General features: G+C 33.7%; 2 long non-coding RNA genes across 2 annotated transcripts; both read left to right on the top strand.

The window, feature by feature from the left end:
- Positions 1-975: 975 nt before the first annotated feature.
- Positions 976-4863, top strand: LOC148196492 (uncharacterized). Its single transcript, XR_015780769.1, has 3 exons — positions 976-2115; positions 2294-2381; positions 4421-4863. It is a non-coding gene; the product is annotated as an uncharacterized LOC148196492 (long non-coding RNA).
- Positions 4864-4872: 9 nt separating this feature from the next.
- On the top strand, positions 4873-8643 carry LOC148196491 (uncharacterized). Its single transcript, XR_015780770.1, has 3 exons — positions 4873-5895; positions 6074-6161; positions 8201-8643. It is a non-coding gene; the product is annotated as an uncharacterized LOC148196491 (long non-coding RNA).
- The last annotated feature ends 6775 nt before the right edge of the window (positions 8644-15418 follow it).

Raw genomic sequence — 15418 nt, 5'->3', positions numbered from 1 at the left:
TTATGAGAGTTGGATAATTTATTCTATGCTGGTTCATTGTTGTATGTCTTGTATGTAAATTCCTTATGTTAAATTGTATGTGAGTTGTATGAATTAAATTACCTAAGCTTACCCTTGCAATTCCTTGTGTTGTCTACTGTTTATGTACATCCGTCTTGTCAATGCAATGATCATCCGTGTGGATGTGAGCAGATGGAGAGGTGCCACTTGAAGAAATGCTGGAAGAAGAAATTTTGGAGGATGCCAATCTGGTTGAAGTAGAGGTTAAAGCCGAACAATAGAGCGCTCGTTTATTAGTAGCAGTCAGTAGTTCTGGATTGTATTTTGGGACGTTCGGTTACTTAGTTTTGGAAAGCCGTTCGTCCAGAACTTGGAGTTTTGTAGATAGATTTTGAACCCTGTATATTTTTGTACGTTTGGCTGTTATTAGCTGCTGTAATTTAAGACTGCACTGTTAATTCTGTAAATGTGATTAGTTCTAATTTATGGTAATTACTATTTATTGGGATGTTACATTTATTGGTATTAGAGCAGTTTTGTTCCTTAAAGGACATTGTAGGTTATGGGTACACTGTGTTCTTGTTGTGTGCTTAATATGTGTTTAACGATTTATTTCTCAACTCTTTGAACATGACTAACACTCGTTTTTCTCTGTTCCAGAGAACGAATGGCTCTTAGGCTTCCCCCTCCTCCACAACCAAATGAATCTGATACGTCCAACAACACCAGGTTGTTGGAATCCGTAATTGATAGGCTACAGCAACAGAATGTCACGTTGATGGAGCAAAACGCTACTCTGATGCAGCAAAATCATAACGCCATGCAGAGTATGGAGGCCGCTCGCGCCAACACAGAAGCGACGCAGAGGCAACTGATGGACATCCTTGCCGCTACCAGGGGCACGGCAGGGGCATCATCTTCCAACGCTGCTCAGCCTGCTGTTGAATGGAGTTTGGAGAGTTTCCTACAACACCACCCTGCCAAATTCAATGGAAAAGGTCTCCCGGATGAAGTGGATCAGTGGTTGAGGGATATGGAAAGAATTTTTTAGTTCTTGATTACTTGTCTACTATTTTTAGTTCTTGATTGTGAATGATTTATTGAGTTTCTAATTTGAGTTCATAGTTTCTAGCTAGATTTTACAATTTCTTTTAATAGAATTGAATAGTTTTTACATGAAATGTGAGTTTCGAACTAGTTTTGACAGATTTTATCTTTGTGAGATTTGAACCTTGCCTTACTTTCTTTCACTGTGTGATGCGTTCCTGTTTATTTACATTTCAGAACTTGTATTGTTTATGTTATGCATTCGTGAATGATTTATGCATTCATTTTTCATAACACCTCCCTTTGATATGTTAATTAATGTGATTATTCTATTTGTATGGTTTATTACTGTATTTATGGGATGTTATAAGTTTTCAAAACAAAAAATAAAATTTAGAGAAATAAAAATAAAGACAACCATTTAAATTTTTATACACAATTAAATAATAAATGAAATCATTTAACTTAAATAATGAGTGATCAAACTATAAAATTTAACATTTTAATAATAAATATTTTTTTTACACAAAATAGTCTGTCACATTTAGAAAATAATTGAATGATTAAATTTATGTTTAAATATAAAATCTGTTTTAGTTTGTAAAATATTTAAAATTAAAATGAATATAAGGTATAAGAAAAAAAAATTCATTGGACGGTCAACCAATGAGGCTAGCGAATCTAAAAGGCAACCGAGAGGGTTGGACGGTCGACCAATGAGGCTAGCGAATCTAAAAGGCAACCGAGAGGGTAGTGATGTCTTTTCACCGTGAAAGGTTAATAGAGGTGGCGCCAACATAATGTCACGTGGCAGTGCATTAAATAAGCTCCCACTCACACATCACTTGCCACCTCACGGTAACTGTTTTCCTTTTTCTCTTTGAGTTTTCTTTTCTCTCTCTTCAGTTCTCAATTCGCATTCATTATGCACTCATCAGAGCATCGTTCTTCTCAGCGTGCGTTTCCGTTGCAGCAATGGAGTTTGAGCGCCCAACCGCCGCACCGCTCAACTCGCCATGACTACGACGAGGCCTCCATGGAGCGCAGCAAGAGCTTCGTCAACGCCTTGCAAGTTTCCTCTCTCTTATCTCTTATTTTTTCTTCTTTGCCGTTCTTGCTTTAATTTGAGGTCTGTGTTTGTTTGATTGACTTCACCAATGGCATTTCGGATGCATTTTTTCTTTTTCCTTTTCGCAATTTCATTCGTCGCGTATCTTCTCAGCGTGCGTTTTCGGTTCCGTTGCAGCAATGGAGTATGAGCGCCCAACCGCCGCACCGCTCAACTCCGCCATGACCTACGACGAGGCCTCCATGGTTTCGTCAACGCCTTGCAGGTTTTTTCTCGCTTATCTCTTATCTTTTCTCTTTTCTTTACCGTTCTTGTTTTAATTTCAGATGTCTGTTTGGTTGACTTTGCCGTTCTTTGCAGTTTGGGAGTTGTTTTCTTTTAGGTAAATGTTTTCCAATGTGTGGGGTTGGGGTTGGGGTTGGGTTGGCTTTCTTTCTGCTTTTATCTGTCATGCAGTGGTTGTCGTATCACTGGTTCACCTTGTTGTTGCTGGTTTATTACACAAGTCACTTTTGTTTATAGTGAGTACACAAATCACTTATGGTTGTCACCTGTGTGCAAACAACTTCTAATTATAATGTTTGGACCTTCCCTTATAGATAAGACTTTGCAGAAAAAAATAATAAGAACCTCAAGTGGTGAACAAGTTTAACTGTTTAAGTTTAATTCATGCTATAGAAAGTTACAAAAATTACAATAGCTTTGGACACTCACAAACAATACTTAACACACCACTATAACACTGGAAAATTGAAAGAATTAGAGATTAGGATGTCTACATAGGCTACGGAGGTTAGACCATCTAGGGTGCCAACATTGGGATCTTGTAAGTTGATGGTTATTGGATTTGCCTGATTTTAACAATCATAATGAGCTTTTAGACCATCACATCTAAGGTGCTAAGTTTTTGAAGGGTTATATGAATCATGCAAAGAGTTAAAGTTTGACACTATGAATTCTCGAGCTTTGAAGTTAATTGGTTATGGTGTTGAGAATTTTAAAGTTTATGTACTTTTTAAGTCTAACTAAGTACTGTTTCTTTGTACTCATGTCATGTCCATGATTTTATACAACTAGTGCTAAATTTTATACAATCTGCCACGATACTTAATTTTACTTACTATATTATTTCCCACCAAAATGTCTAATTCATGTTTCTCACTATTTTTTTTTCAAAGTGGTGTAAATAATTATGGTGTTTTCTATGCGTTCTACTGGCTTGTAAACACAAGGCAAATAAATAAATTTAAAATAATTCAGAGAGTTTTTAAGCGTGATAATTGAGAAAAATAAATTAATTTCAGATCTTTCTAAGCTAATTGTATTTTTTTTATTAAGTTGTGTTTAGGGTCTAATTTATTGTTTTTATGACATTTTTGATTTACAGAGTAAAATTCTTGATTTTGTAAATGTGTTAATACAATGATTTTAGCTATTATTTTAGGGTAATTATAATTTTGATTAATTCTAACTTAGTAAAAACTATAATTCTCATTTTAATTCCTAGATACAGTGGAGATTAATAATTGTTCTGTGAATTCTATTCCATTAAAAAAGAAACTAGGATTTTATTGTGTTGAGAGTTAGTTCACTGTCATTTCAATTTAAGGATTTTAACTAATAAGTTCTTTTATTTATAATTTTTACTAACGAGCTTTTGATTTTGACTGAGTTTCTAGCTTTGTTTTTGTTTTTGCATGCGGTACATACTACATAGTATTACAACTATGTGTTATTTTTTTACTTGAATAATAGTAAATAAATAAATAAGTATAAAATACTATCAACTAATACATGATTAAATTGAATGAATTTTTAAGAAAATAAAAACTTAATTGAAAAATAAATAACTTTCTATAGTTTAAATGTTTATTTTTTTCCTTTCAGTTTTAAAAAAATTAAAGAAAAGCAGAATAAGATTTTCTTTATAAAAGGTTTAAAGTGTATAAAAGGAAATCAGTGGAAGTGTATAAAAGGTTAAAACTGTATGAAGTTTTTTAATTTTTCTTTATCTGAACATAATGTATTCATGTTCCAATAGGTCTTTTATTTCAGTTTAAGGAGTTTAAGGAATAAAGGCACATTATTCAAAAAAATTCATGAAGCTTGGTAGCAAAAACGCACCTTGTGTAGTTATTCAATAATCATCACAATTCATTAGGATTTAGGATGTTATTATTAGTATTTTGTTGTTTTCTTATAACTTGTTATTTTCACCCTATCTTTTACCTTCTAATCATATTTCTATCATTAATTTGACTTTACGAAGACATAAAAGCTTTGAATTTTACTTCATAATTTCAGGTGGTACACTTTTTCTATTTCATAGAAAGGCTTTGAGGTACTTTAGAAAGTATGGATATAATTGGAGAAAGAAAAAGGATGGAAAGACGGTGAAAGAAGCTCATGAGGTTTCTTATTCTATTTCATAGCTAGTTTCTTTTACTGTTTTAAGAGATTTCAGTTTTATTTTGCTTTTATAAAATATCTTTGCTGTTTCAAGAGTAGTAGTTTTAGTTTCTATCCTGTTTTAGTATTCTGTTTCAGATTTGATAGTGAGATTCTTAGTTATTTGTTGTTTTTAGATAGTGAGTTTCTATCCACTTCTCTTAACTTCCTTTTATAGTTTCAAACTTGTTTAGGTCCATACATTGAGGTTCTTAGTTGAGTTTTCCAGGTTTTGCATGATTACTTGTCTACTATTTTTAGTTCTTGATTGTGAATGATTTATTGAGTTTCTAATTTGAGTTCATAGTTTCTAGCTAGATTTTACAATTTCTTTTAATAGAATTGAATAGTTTTTACACAATTTCTTTTAATAGAATTGAATAGTTTTTACATGAAATGTGAGTTTCGAACTAGTTTTGACAGATTTTATCTTTGTGAGATTTGAACCTTGCCTTACTTTCTTTCACTGTGTGATGCGTTCCTGTTTATTTACATTTCAGAACTTGTATTGTTTATGTTATGCATTCGTGAATGATTTATGCATTCATTTTTCATAACACCTCCCTTTGATATGTTAATTAATGTGATTATTCTATTTGTATGGTTTATTACTGTATTTATGGGATGTTATAAGTTTTCAAAACAAAAAATAAAATTTAGAGAAATAAAAATAAAGACAACCATTTAAATTTTTATACACAATTAAATAATAAATGAAATCATTTAACTTAAATAATGAGTGATCAAACTATAAAATTTAACATTTTAATAATAAATATTTTTTTTACACAAAATAGTCTGTCACATTTAGAAAATAATTGAATGATTAAATTTATGTTTAAATATAAAATCTGTTTTAGTTTGTAAAATATTTAAAATTAAAATGAATATAAGGTATAAGAAAAAAAAATTCATTGGACGGTCAACCAATGAGGCTAGCGAATCTAAAAGGCAACCGAGAGGGTTGGACGGTCGACCAATGAGGCTAGCGAATCTAAAAGGCAACCGAGAGGGTAGTGATGTCTTTTCACCGTGAAAGGTTAATAGAGGTGGCGCCAACATAATGTCACGTGGCAGTGCATTAAATAAGCTCCCACTCACACATCACTTGCCACCTCACGGTAACTGTTTTCCTTTTTCTCTTTGAGTTTTCTTTTCTCTCTCTTCAGTTCTCAATTCGCATTCATTATGCACTCATCAGAGCATCGTTCTTCTCAGCGTGCGTTTCCGTTGCAGCAATGGAGTTTGAGCGCCCAACCGCCGCACCGCTCAACTCGCCATGACTACGACGAGGCCTCCATGGAGCGCAGCAAGAGCTTCGTCAACGCCTTGCAAGTTTCCTCTCTCTTATCTCTTATTTTTTCTTCTTTGCCGTTCTTGCTTTAATTTGAGGTCTGTGTTTGTTTGATTGACTTCACCAATGGCATTTCGGATGCATTTTCTCTTTTTCCTTTTCGCAATTTCATTCGTCGCGTATCTTCTCAGCGTGCGTTTTCGGTTCCGTTGCAGCAATGGAGTATGAGCGCCCAACCGCCGCACCGCTCAACTCCGCCATGACCTACGACGAGGCCTCCATGGTTTCGTCAACGCCTTGCAGGTTTTTTCTCGCTTATCTCTTATCTTTTCTCTTTTCTTTACCGTTCTTGTTTTAATTTCAGATGTCTGTTTGGTTGACTTTGCCGTTCTTTGCAGTTTGGGAGTTGTTTTCTTTTAGGTAAATGTTTTCCAATGTGTGGGGTTGGGGTTGGGGTTGGGTTGGCTTTCTTTCTGCTTTTATCTGTCATGCAGTGGTTGTCGTATCACTGGTTCACCTTGTTGTTGCTGGTTTATTACACAAGTCACTTTTGTTTATAGTGAGTACACAAATCACTTATGGTTGTCACCTGTGTGCAAACAACTTCTAATTATAATGTTTGGACCTTCCCTTATAGATAAGACTTTGCAGAAAAAAATAATAAGAACCTCAAGTGGTGAACAAGTTTAACTGTTTAAGTTTAATTCATGCTATAGAAAGTTACAAAAATTACAATAGCTTTGGACACTCACAAACAATACTTAACACACCACTATAACACTGGAAAATTGAAAGAATTAGAGATTAGGATGTCTACATAGGCTACGGAGGTTAGACCATCTAGGGTGCCAACATTGGGATCTTGTAAGTTGATGGTTATTGGATTTGCCTGATTTTAACAATCATAATGAGCTTTTAGACCATCACATCTAAGGTGCTAAGTTTTTGAAGGGTTATATGAATCATGCAAAGAGTTAAAGTTTGACACTATGAATTCTCGAGCTTTGAAGTTAATTGGTTATGGTGTTGAGAATTTTAAAGTTTATGTACTTTTTAAGTCTAACTAAGTACTGTTTCTTTGTACTCATGTCATGTCCATGATTTTATACAACTAGTGCTAAATTTTATACAATCTGCCACGATACTTAATTTTACTTACTATATTATTTCCCACCAAAATGTCTAATTCATGTTTCTCACTATTTTTTTTTCAAAGTGGTGTAAATAATTATGGTGTTTTCTATGCGTTCTACTGGCTTGTAAACACAAGGCAAATAAATAAATTTAAAATAATTCAGAGAGTTTTTAAGCGTGATAATTGAGAAAAATAAATTAATTTCAGATCTTTCTAAGCTAATTGTATTTTTTTTATTAAGTTGTGTTTAGGGTCTAATTTATTGTTTTTATGACATTTTTGATTTACAGAGTAAAATTCTTGATTTTGTAAATGTGTTAATACAATGATTTTAGCTATTATTTTAGGGTAATTATAATTTTGATTAATTCTAACTTAGTAAAAACTATAATTCTCATTTTAATTCCTAGATACAGTGGAGATTAATAATTGTTCTGTGAATTCTATTCCATTAAAAAAGAAACTAGGATTTTATTGTGTTGAGAGTTAGTTCACTGTCATTTCAATTTAAGGATTTTAACTAATAAGTTCTTTTATTTATAATTTTTACTAACGAGCTTTTGATTTTGACTGAGTTTCTAGCTTTGTTTTTGTTTTTGCATGCGGTACATACTACATAGTATTACAACTATGTGTTATTTTTTTACTTGAATAATAGTAAATAAATAAATAAGTATAAAATACTATCAACTAATACATGATTAAATTGAATGAATTTTTAAGAAAATAAAAACTTAATTGAAAAATAAATAACTTTCTATAGTTTAAATGTTTATTTTTTTCCTTTCAGTTTTAAAAAAATTAAAGAAAAGCAGAATAAGATTTTCTTTATAAAAGGTTTAAAGTGTATAAAAGGAAATCAGTGGAAGTGTATAAAAGGTTAAAACTGTATGAAGTTTTTTAATTTTTCTTTATCTGAACATAATGTATTCATGTTCCAATAGGTCTTTTATTTCAGTTTAAGGAGTTTAAGGAATAAAGGCACATTATTCAAAAAAATTCATGAAGCTTGGTAGCAAAAACGCACCTTGTGTAGTTATTCAATAATCATCACAATTCATTAGGATTTAGGATGTTATTATTAGTATTTTGTTGTTTTCTTATAACTTGTTATTTTCACCCTATCTTTTACCTTCTAATCATATTTCTATCATTAATTTGACTTTACGAAGACATAAAAGCTTTGAATTTTACTTCATAATTTCAGGTGGTACACTTTTTCTATTTCATAGAAAGGCTTTGAGGTACTTTAGAAAGTATGGATATAATTGGAGAAAGAAAAAGGATGGAAAGACGGTGAAAGAAGCTCATGAGGTTTCTTATTCTATTTCATAGCTAGTTTCTTTTACTGTTTTAAGAGATTTCAGTTTTATTTTGCTTTTATAAAATATCTTTGCTGTTTCAAGAGTAGTAGTTTTAGTTTCTATCCTGTTTTAGTATTCTGTTTCAGATTTGATAGTGAGATTCTTAGTTATTTGTTGTTTTTAGATAGTGAGTTTCTATCCACTTCTCTTAACTTCCTTTTATAGTTTCAAACTTGTTTAGGTCCATACATTGAGGTTCTTAGTTGAGTTTTCCAGGTTTTGCATGATTACTTGTCTACTATTTTTAGTTCTTGATTGTGAATGATTTATTGAGTTTCTAATTTGAGTTCATAGTTTCTAGCTAGATTTTACAATTTCTTTTAATAGAATTGAATAGTTTTTACACAATTTCTTTTAATAGAATTGAATAGTTTTTACATGAAATGTGAGTTTCGAACTAGTTTTGACAGATTTTATCTTTGTGAGATTTGAACCTTGCCTTACTTTCTTTCACTGTGTGATGCGTTCCTGTTTATTTACATTTCAGAACTTGTATTGTTTATGTTATGCATTCGTGAATGATTTATGCATTCATTTTTCATAACACCTCCCTTTGATATGTTAATTAATGTGATTATTCTATTTGTATGGTTTATTACTGTATTTATGGGATGTTATAAGTTTTCAAAACAAAAAATAAAATTTAGAGAAATAAAAATAAAGACAACCATTTAAATTTTTATACACAATTAAATAATAAATGAAATCATTTAACTTAAATAATGAGTGATCAAACTATAAAATTTAACATTTTAATAATAAATATTTTTTTTACACAAAATAGTCTGTCACATTTAGAAAATAATTGAATGATTAAATTTATGTTTAAATATAAAATCTGTTTTAGTTTGTAAAATATTTAAAATTAAAATGAATATAAGGTATAAGAAAAAAAAATTCATTGGACGGTCAACCAATGAGGCTAGCGAATCTAAAAGGCAACCGAGAGGGTTGGACGGTCGACCAATGAGGCTAGCGAATCTAAAAGGCAACCGAGAGGGTAGTGATGTCTTTTCACCGTGAAAGGTTAATAGAGGTGGCGCCAACATAATGTCACGTGGCAGTGCATTAAATAAGCTCCCACTCACACATCACTTGCCACCTCACGGTAACTGTTTTCCTTTTTCTCTTTGAGTTTTCTTTTCTCTCTCTTCAGTTCTCAATTCGCATTCATTATGCACTCATCAGAGCATCGTTCTTCTCAGCGTGCGTTTCCGTTGCAGCAATGGAGTTTGAGCGCCCAACCGCCGCACCGCTCAACTCGCCATGACTACGACGAGGCCTCCATGGAGCGCAGCAAGAGCTTCGTCAACGCCTTGCAAGTTTCCTCTCTCTTATCTCTTATTTTTTCTTCTTTGCCGTTCTTGCTTTAATTTGAGGTCTGTGTTTGTTTGATTGACTTCACCAATGGCATTTCGGATGCATTTTCTCTTTTTCCTTTTCGCAATTTCATTCGTCGCGTATCTTCTCAGCGTGCGTTTTCGGTTCCGTTGCAGCAATGGAGTATGAGCGCCCAACCGCCGCACCGCTCAACTCCGCCATGACCTACGACGAGGCCTCCATGGTTTCGTCAACGCCTTGCAGGTTTTTTCTCGCTTATCTCTTATCTTTTCTCTTTTCTTTACCGTTCTTGTTTTAATTTCAGATGTCTGTTTGGTTGACTTTGCCGTTCTTTGCAGTTTGGGAGTTGTTTTCTTTTAGGTAAATGTTTTCCAATGTGTGGGGTTGGGGTTGGGGTTGGGTTGGCTTTCTTTCTGCTTTTATCTGTCATGCAGTGGTTGTCGTATCACTGGTTCACCTTGTTGTTGCTGGTTTATTACACAAGTCACTTTTGTTTATAGTGAGTACACAAATCACTTATGGTTGTCACCTGTGTGCAAACAACTTCTAATTATAATGTTTGGACCTTCCCTTATAGATAAGACTTTGCAGAAAAAAATAATAAGAACCTCAAGTGGTGAACAAGTTTAACTGTTTAAGTTTAATTCATGCTATAGAAAGTTACAAAAATTACAATAGCTTTGGACACTCACAAACAATACTTAACACACCACTATAACACTGGAAAATTGAAAGAATTAGAGATTAGGATGTCTACATAGGCTACGGAGGTTAGACCATCTAGGGTGCCAACATTGGGATCTTGTAAGTTGATGGTTATTGGATTTGCCTGATTTTAACAATCATAATGAGCTTTTAGACCATCACATCTAAGGTGCTAAGTTTTTGAAGGGTTATATGAATCATGCAAAGAGTTAAAGTTTGACACTATGAATTCTCGAGCTTTGAAGTTAATTGGTTATGGTGTTGAGAATTTTAAAGTTTATGTACTTTTTAAGTCTAACTAAGTACTGTTTCTTTGTACTCATGTCATGTCCATGATTTTATACAACTAGTGCTAAATTTTATACAATCTGCCACGATACTTAATTTTACTTACTATATTATTTCCCACCAAAATGTCTAATTCATGTTTCTCACTATTTTTTTTTCAAAGTGGTGTAAATAATTATGGTGTTTTCTATGCGTTCTACTGGCTTGTAAACACAAGGCAAATAAATAAATTTAAAATAATTCAGAGAGTTTTTAAGCGTGATAATTGAGAAAAATAAATTAATTTCAGATCTTTCTAAGCTAATTGTATTTTTTTTATTAAGTTGTGTTTAGGGTCTAATTTATTGTTTTTATGACATTTTTGATTTACAGAGTAAAATTCTTGATTTTGTAAATGTGTTAATACAATGATTTTAGCTATTATTTTAGGGTAATTATAATTTTGATTAATTCTAACTTAGTAAAAACTATAATTCTCATTTTAATTCCTAGATACAGTGGAGATTAATAATTGTTCTGTGAATTCTATTCCATTAAAAAAGAAACTAGGATTTTATTGTGTTGAGAGTTAGTTCACTGTCATTTCAATTTAAGGATTTTAACTAATAAGTTCTTTTATTTATAATTTTTACTAACGAGCTTTTGATTTTGACTGAGTTTCTAGCTTTGTTTTTGTTTTTGCATGCGGTACATACTACATAGTATTACAACTATGTGTTATTTTTTTACTTGAATAATAGTAAATAAATAAATAAGTATAAAATACTATCAACTAATACATGATTAAATTGAATGAATTTTTAAGAAAATAAAAACTTAATTGAAAAATTGTGAGACCCTTAATAATTAGCTTAAGTTAATCCTGATATCTCACCCTTAATGCTTGCCACCTCATTCCCAGCCATTTAAAACCACTCCCTAGACTGATCCCATTCCCTCTGACGTGCACAAAACACCACGCCCATCATTCTCTGATTTCATTAAAACGCACTAAAGTCTGCATGCAAGCATGCCACTTGTCATGTTGGAAGTTTCTGAAATCAGAGTTGGTGTGCATGTGGCTACATGTGAGTAGTTCTCAAATTTTAACGTTAGTTTAACAAAATCAGACTTTTCGAAAAAACACTTTCACTTACACGAACTCATCTTCAACCTCTGAAACTCACCCTTTCATATTCTCCAACTTCTCTCTTGAAACAGTGAACTTCCTTTTTACTGTAAAAACTTATATCTCTTCTCCAATCACGATTTCAGCACCATAGGAGAGTTCGTCCAGCCTTGATCTTCATTTTGGACCGAACAGAAATTAAATCCAACCTGGTAAGTCTCTTCGCGGTAGTTCATCCTTTAGGTTCCTGGAAAATAGGATTTTTAGTTGCATGCAAACTGGTATACTGAGTGTTCTGTAAAATTTGGTTAGATTCTAGTTCGGAAGAGTCAAGATCATAAGAAAAAAAAGTGTTGGACAAAGCCATTTCTACACCTAGGACAAGTTTGAATTTCAATCCGGGTAAGGGAAGTTTATATGTTTAATTTATACTGTTTGATTTATGATCTGAGATGCATATATGGAAAGCATGATGTTTGAGTATTTAGAAACGTTTACTGATATGGAATATGATTTCTGGTTTGTTTTGCATGTGTGAAAAATATGAAGTTGAGTTGTTAGAAATGATCACTGATATCTGATATGCATTCTGGTTTGGATGAATCTGTCATGAACTGATACGGCTTGTATGAATTATATTTGATGTTGAATTTGATTTAAATGCATGTTGAGTTGATTATGGATGAATGGAGAATGGCTATTGTGTGGTTGGAATGATTTTAAATGTTGAAATCTGCATGATGATGATGTTTGAAGGGAATTAAACCTGAAATGGAAGTATAAAGTTGGAAAATGGAAATCTGGAAAAATTCTGCTAAGTGTGAAAAATCTAAATTTTCTGATCATTCTCTGTTGCTAAAAGGTCGTTCGTCACTGTACGGTCTTAGACCGTTCGGTTTTTGGTTAACATGACTTAGATTGGAATTCATTCATTTGGAATGAATTCTGCTCGAGAACGAGCGTCCCCCAATTGAGTGAATGAGCGTTCGTTCTGCTCAGTATAGATCAATATTTAAAACTTTATAAATAAGTGACGTTCGGTCTTAAGTCGAGCGTTCGTCCTCAATGACGTTCGGCCTCATGTCGAGCGTTCGTCCTTATTGTTGTTCGACCTTATGTCGAACGTTAGTTCTAGAGAGCGTTCGTCCTTATACTGAACGTTCGTCCAAAGTTGGCGTTCGGTCCTATACCGAAACGCTCGTCCTATAAAGCGCTTGGGTTATAACCAGCGTTAGTGCTGATTCGTGCTTGGTCATTGACCTAGCGTTCGTCCACAGCAGGGTTCGGTTTCTAACTGAACGCTCGTCCTTATTATTGAGTTCTGAGCGAACGTAATTGATGTTCGTCCAAATTGAAATTCTGAACGTTCGTTCTTTGACTGGCAGTGCTGTTTTTCTGAAATTCAATTATATTGGTTGTTTATCTAAACATTTTCTTACTGGTTTTATCCTTTGGATTCTACCTGAACTCTGTACACTCAAAATCTTTCTAAGTATCATCCACCTCTTTAAAAGATCAGTATTTTCAAATTATTAAGTATTGAAACGTATTAAGTGAGTACACGGTTCGTTTCTTTTATTCAGAAACGCGTGGTCAAAAGTACTGTAATACTTTCGTTTTATTTGATCAAAGAATGAATGTTGTAAAATGTTAAGGGAATGAAACACAGAATGAGAAAGGGAATAAAGAGAACTGGTTATTATGAACGAATGATATATTTTGAAGAAATTATTGGAAGTGGATATTAAAGAGCGTTCCAAGGAGGAACGTCTCTGATGTGTTGAATGTGAAATATTGAATGGTAAAGTATGAACCTGGATAAGTTAGGACTCGCTGTCCGTCCTGATATTCCGTGATACTCATCTTCACGTAGAAGGGGGTAGTCATGCGTGGGAATGGCAGGAGGTTCTTCGTTCATCGCTTAGATATGGGCGAGGGACTAACCTCGAGTGGCAGCTGTTTAATGTTATCCAGTTACTACATCACTCGGGTGCAAGGACGCTTGTAACTACATGGTTCATACAGTCCGGACAGTCTGTCTTTTATATTTATTTTATGATTGCGAATTGATAATTTATGTGCTGCACGTTTGAATTGATATGTGAACGTATGTGTTAATTGTATAAATTAAATATTATAAGCTTACCCTTGCGTTTTCCATTGTGTTGTCTATTGTCCATGTACTTCCGTCTTGTCAAATGCAATGATCATCCGTTGTGGATGTGAGCAGATGGTGGTGCATCCCTTGAAACAATGCTGGAAGAAGAAAATTTGGAGGATGCCAACTTGGTAGAAGTGGAAGTTAAATCGGAGCAGTAGAGATTAGATCCATAGTAGCTGTTAGTTATTTTCTGTACTGTATTTTAACAGTTCTGTGTACAGTACTGCAGACGCGTTTTATCCAGAACTGTTTTATATTTTGATTAGTTTATGAACACTGTAAAGTGCTGTACTGTATTTTGGTATACTGTATATAATTATGCAGACATGTAAATCAGTACTGGTTTTAGTAAATTAGATGAATTCTGAACATTTTAAGTTGTACTGTAAATTGCTGTTTTATTTTGGAGCAGCTACTGTAAATATTAGCCAGTAGGCTTTTATTTCTGTTTTAATGCAAAGACTGTTTATGATTACTGTTAATTGTAATTAATTCTGAATTATAGTGATTACTGTATTTTGGGATGTTACATTTATTGGTATCAGAGCAGTTTTGTTCTTGTTAAAGGACACTGTAGGGTTATGAGTGCACTGTGTTTTGCTGTGTGCTTATTGTATGTTTAATGAGTTACTTTATTTTAACTCTTGAACATAACTAACGTTAGTTTGTTTTCTCTGTATCCAGAGAACAAATGGCACCTAGATTGCCTCCTCCTCCTCAACCGAATGAGTCCGAGACGTCCAGCAACACTAGATTGTTGGAAACCGTGGTGGAAAGACTGCATCAACAGAATACCACGTTACTGGAGCAGAATGCTACCTTGATGCAGCAAAACCAAGCTGCTATGCAAGGTTTGGAGGCTTCGCGTGTTAATTCTGAAAACACGCAAAGACAATTGATGGAGATACTGGCTGCAACTAGAGGTGCGCCTGGAGCATCTTCTTCAAACGCTGCCCAACCAAATGCCGAATGGAGTTTGGAGAGTTTTCTCCAACACCATCCATCTAAATTCAATGGAAAGGGCCTCCCTGATGAGGCAGACCAATGGTTAGGGGACATGGAGAGAATCTTCAACGCAAAGAGGTGTCCGGACGAGAACAGGTTGTCTTACACAGAATATTTGTTGACTGGGGAAGCAAGCCATTGGTGGGCGAGCACAAGAGCTATTCTGGTAGAAGCTCAACGTCCTGTCACTTGGGAAGTATTTCGTAGTAAGTTTTACGAGGAGTATTTCCCTGACAGCGTACGGTTTGCGAAGGAAGTGGAGTTTTTACAACTGGTTCAAGGTGGGATGACAGTTTCAGAATATACCAACAAGTTCAAGCACCTTGTTCGGTTTTATACGATGGCCACCAACGAGGAGTGGCAGTGTAGGAAGTTTGAGAACGGCCTAAGGAGTGACTTGAAAGTCATGATTTCAAGCTTGTGCATAAGGACATTTCCTGCCATGGTTGAGAG

This window comes from Vigna umbellata, chromosome 7, assembly GCF_029865625.1.
Source record: "Vigna umbellata cultivar VRB3 chromosome 7, Vumbellata_1.0, whole genome shotgun sequence".
Classification (NCBI taxonomy): domain Eukaryota; kingdom Viridiplantae; phylum Streptophyta; class Magnoliopsida; order Fabales; family Fabaceae; genus Vigna; species Vigna umbellata.
This window is presented reverse-complemented; position numbering and strand designations above follow the sequence as displayed.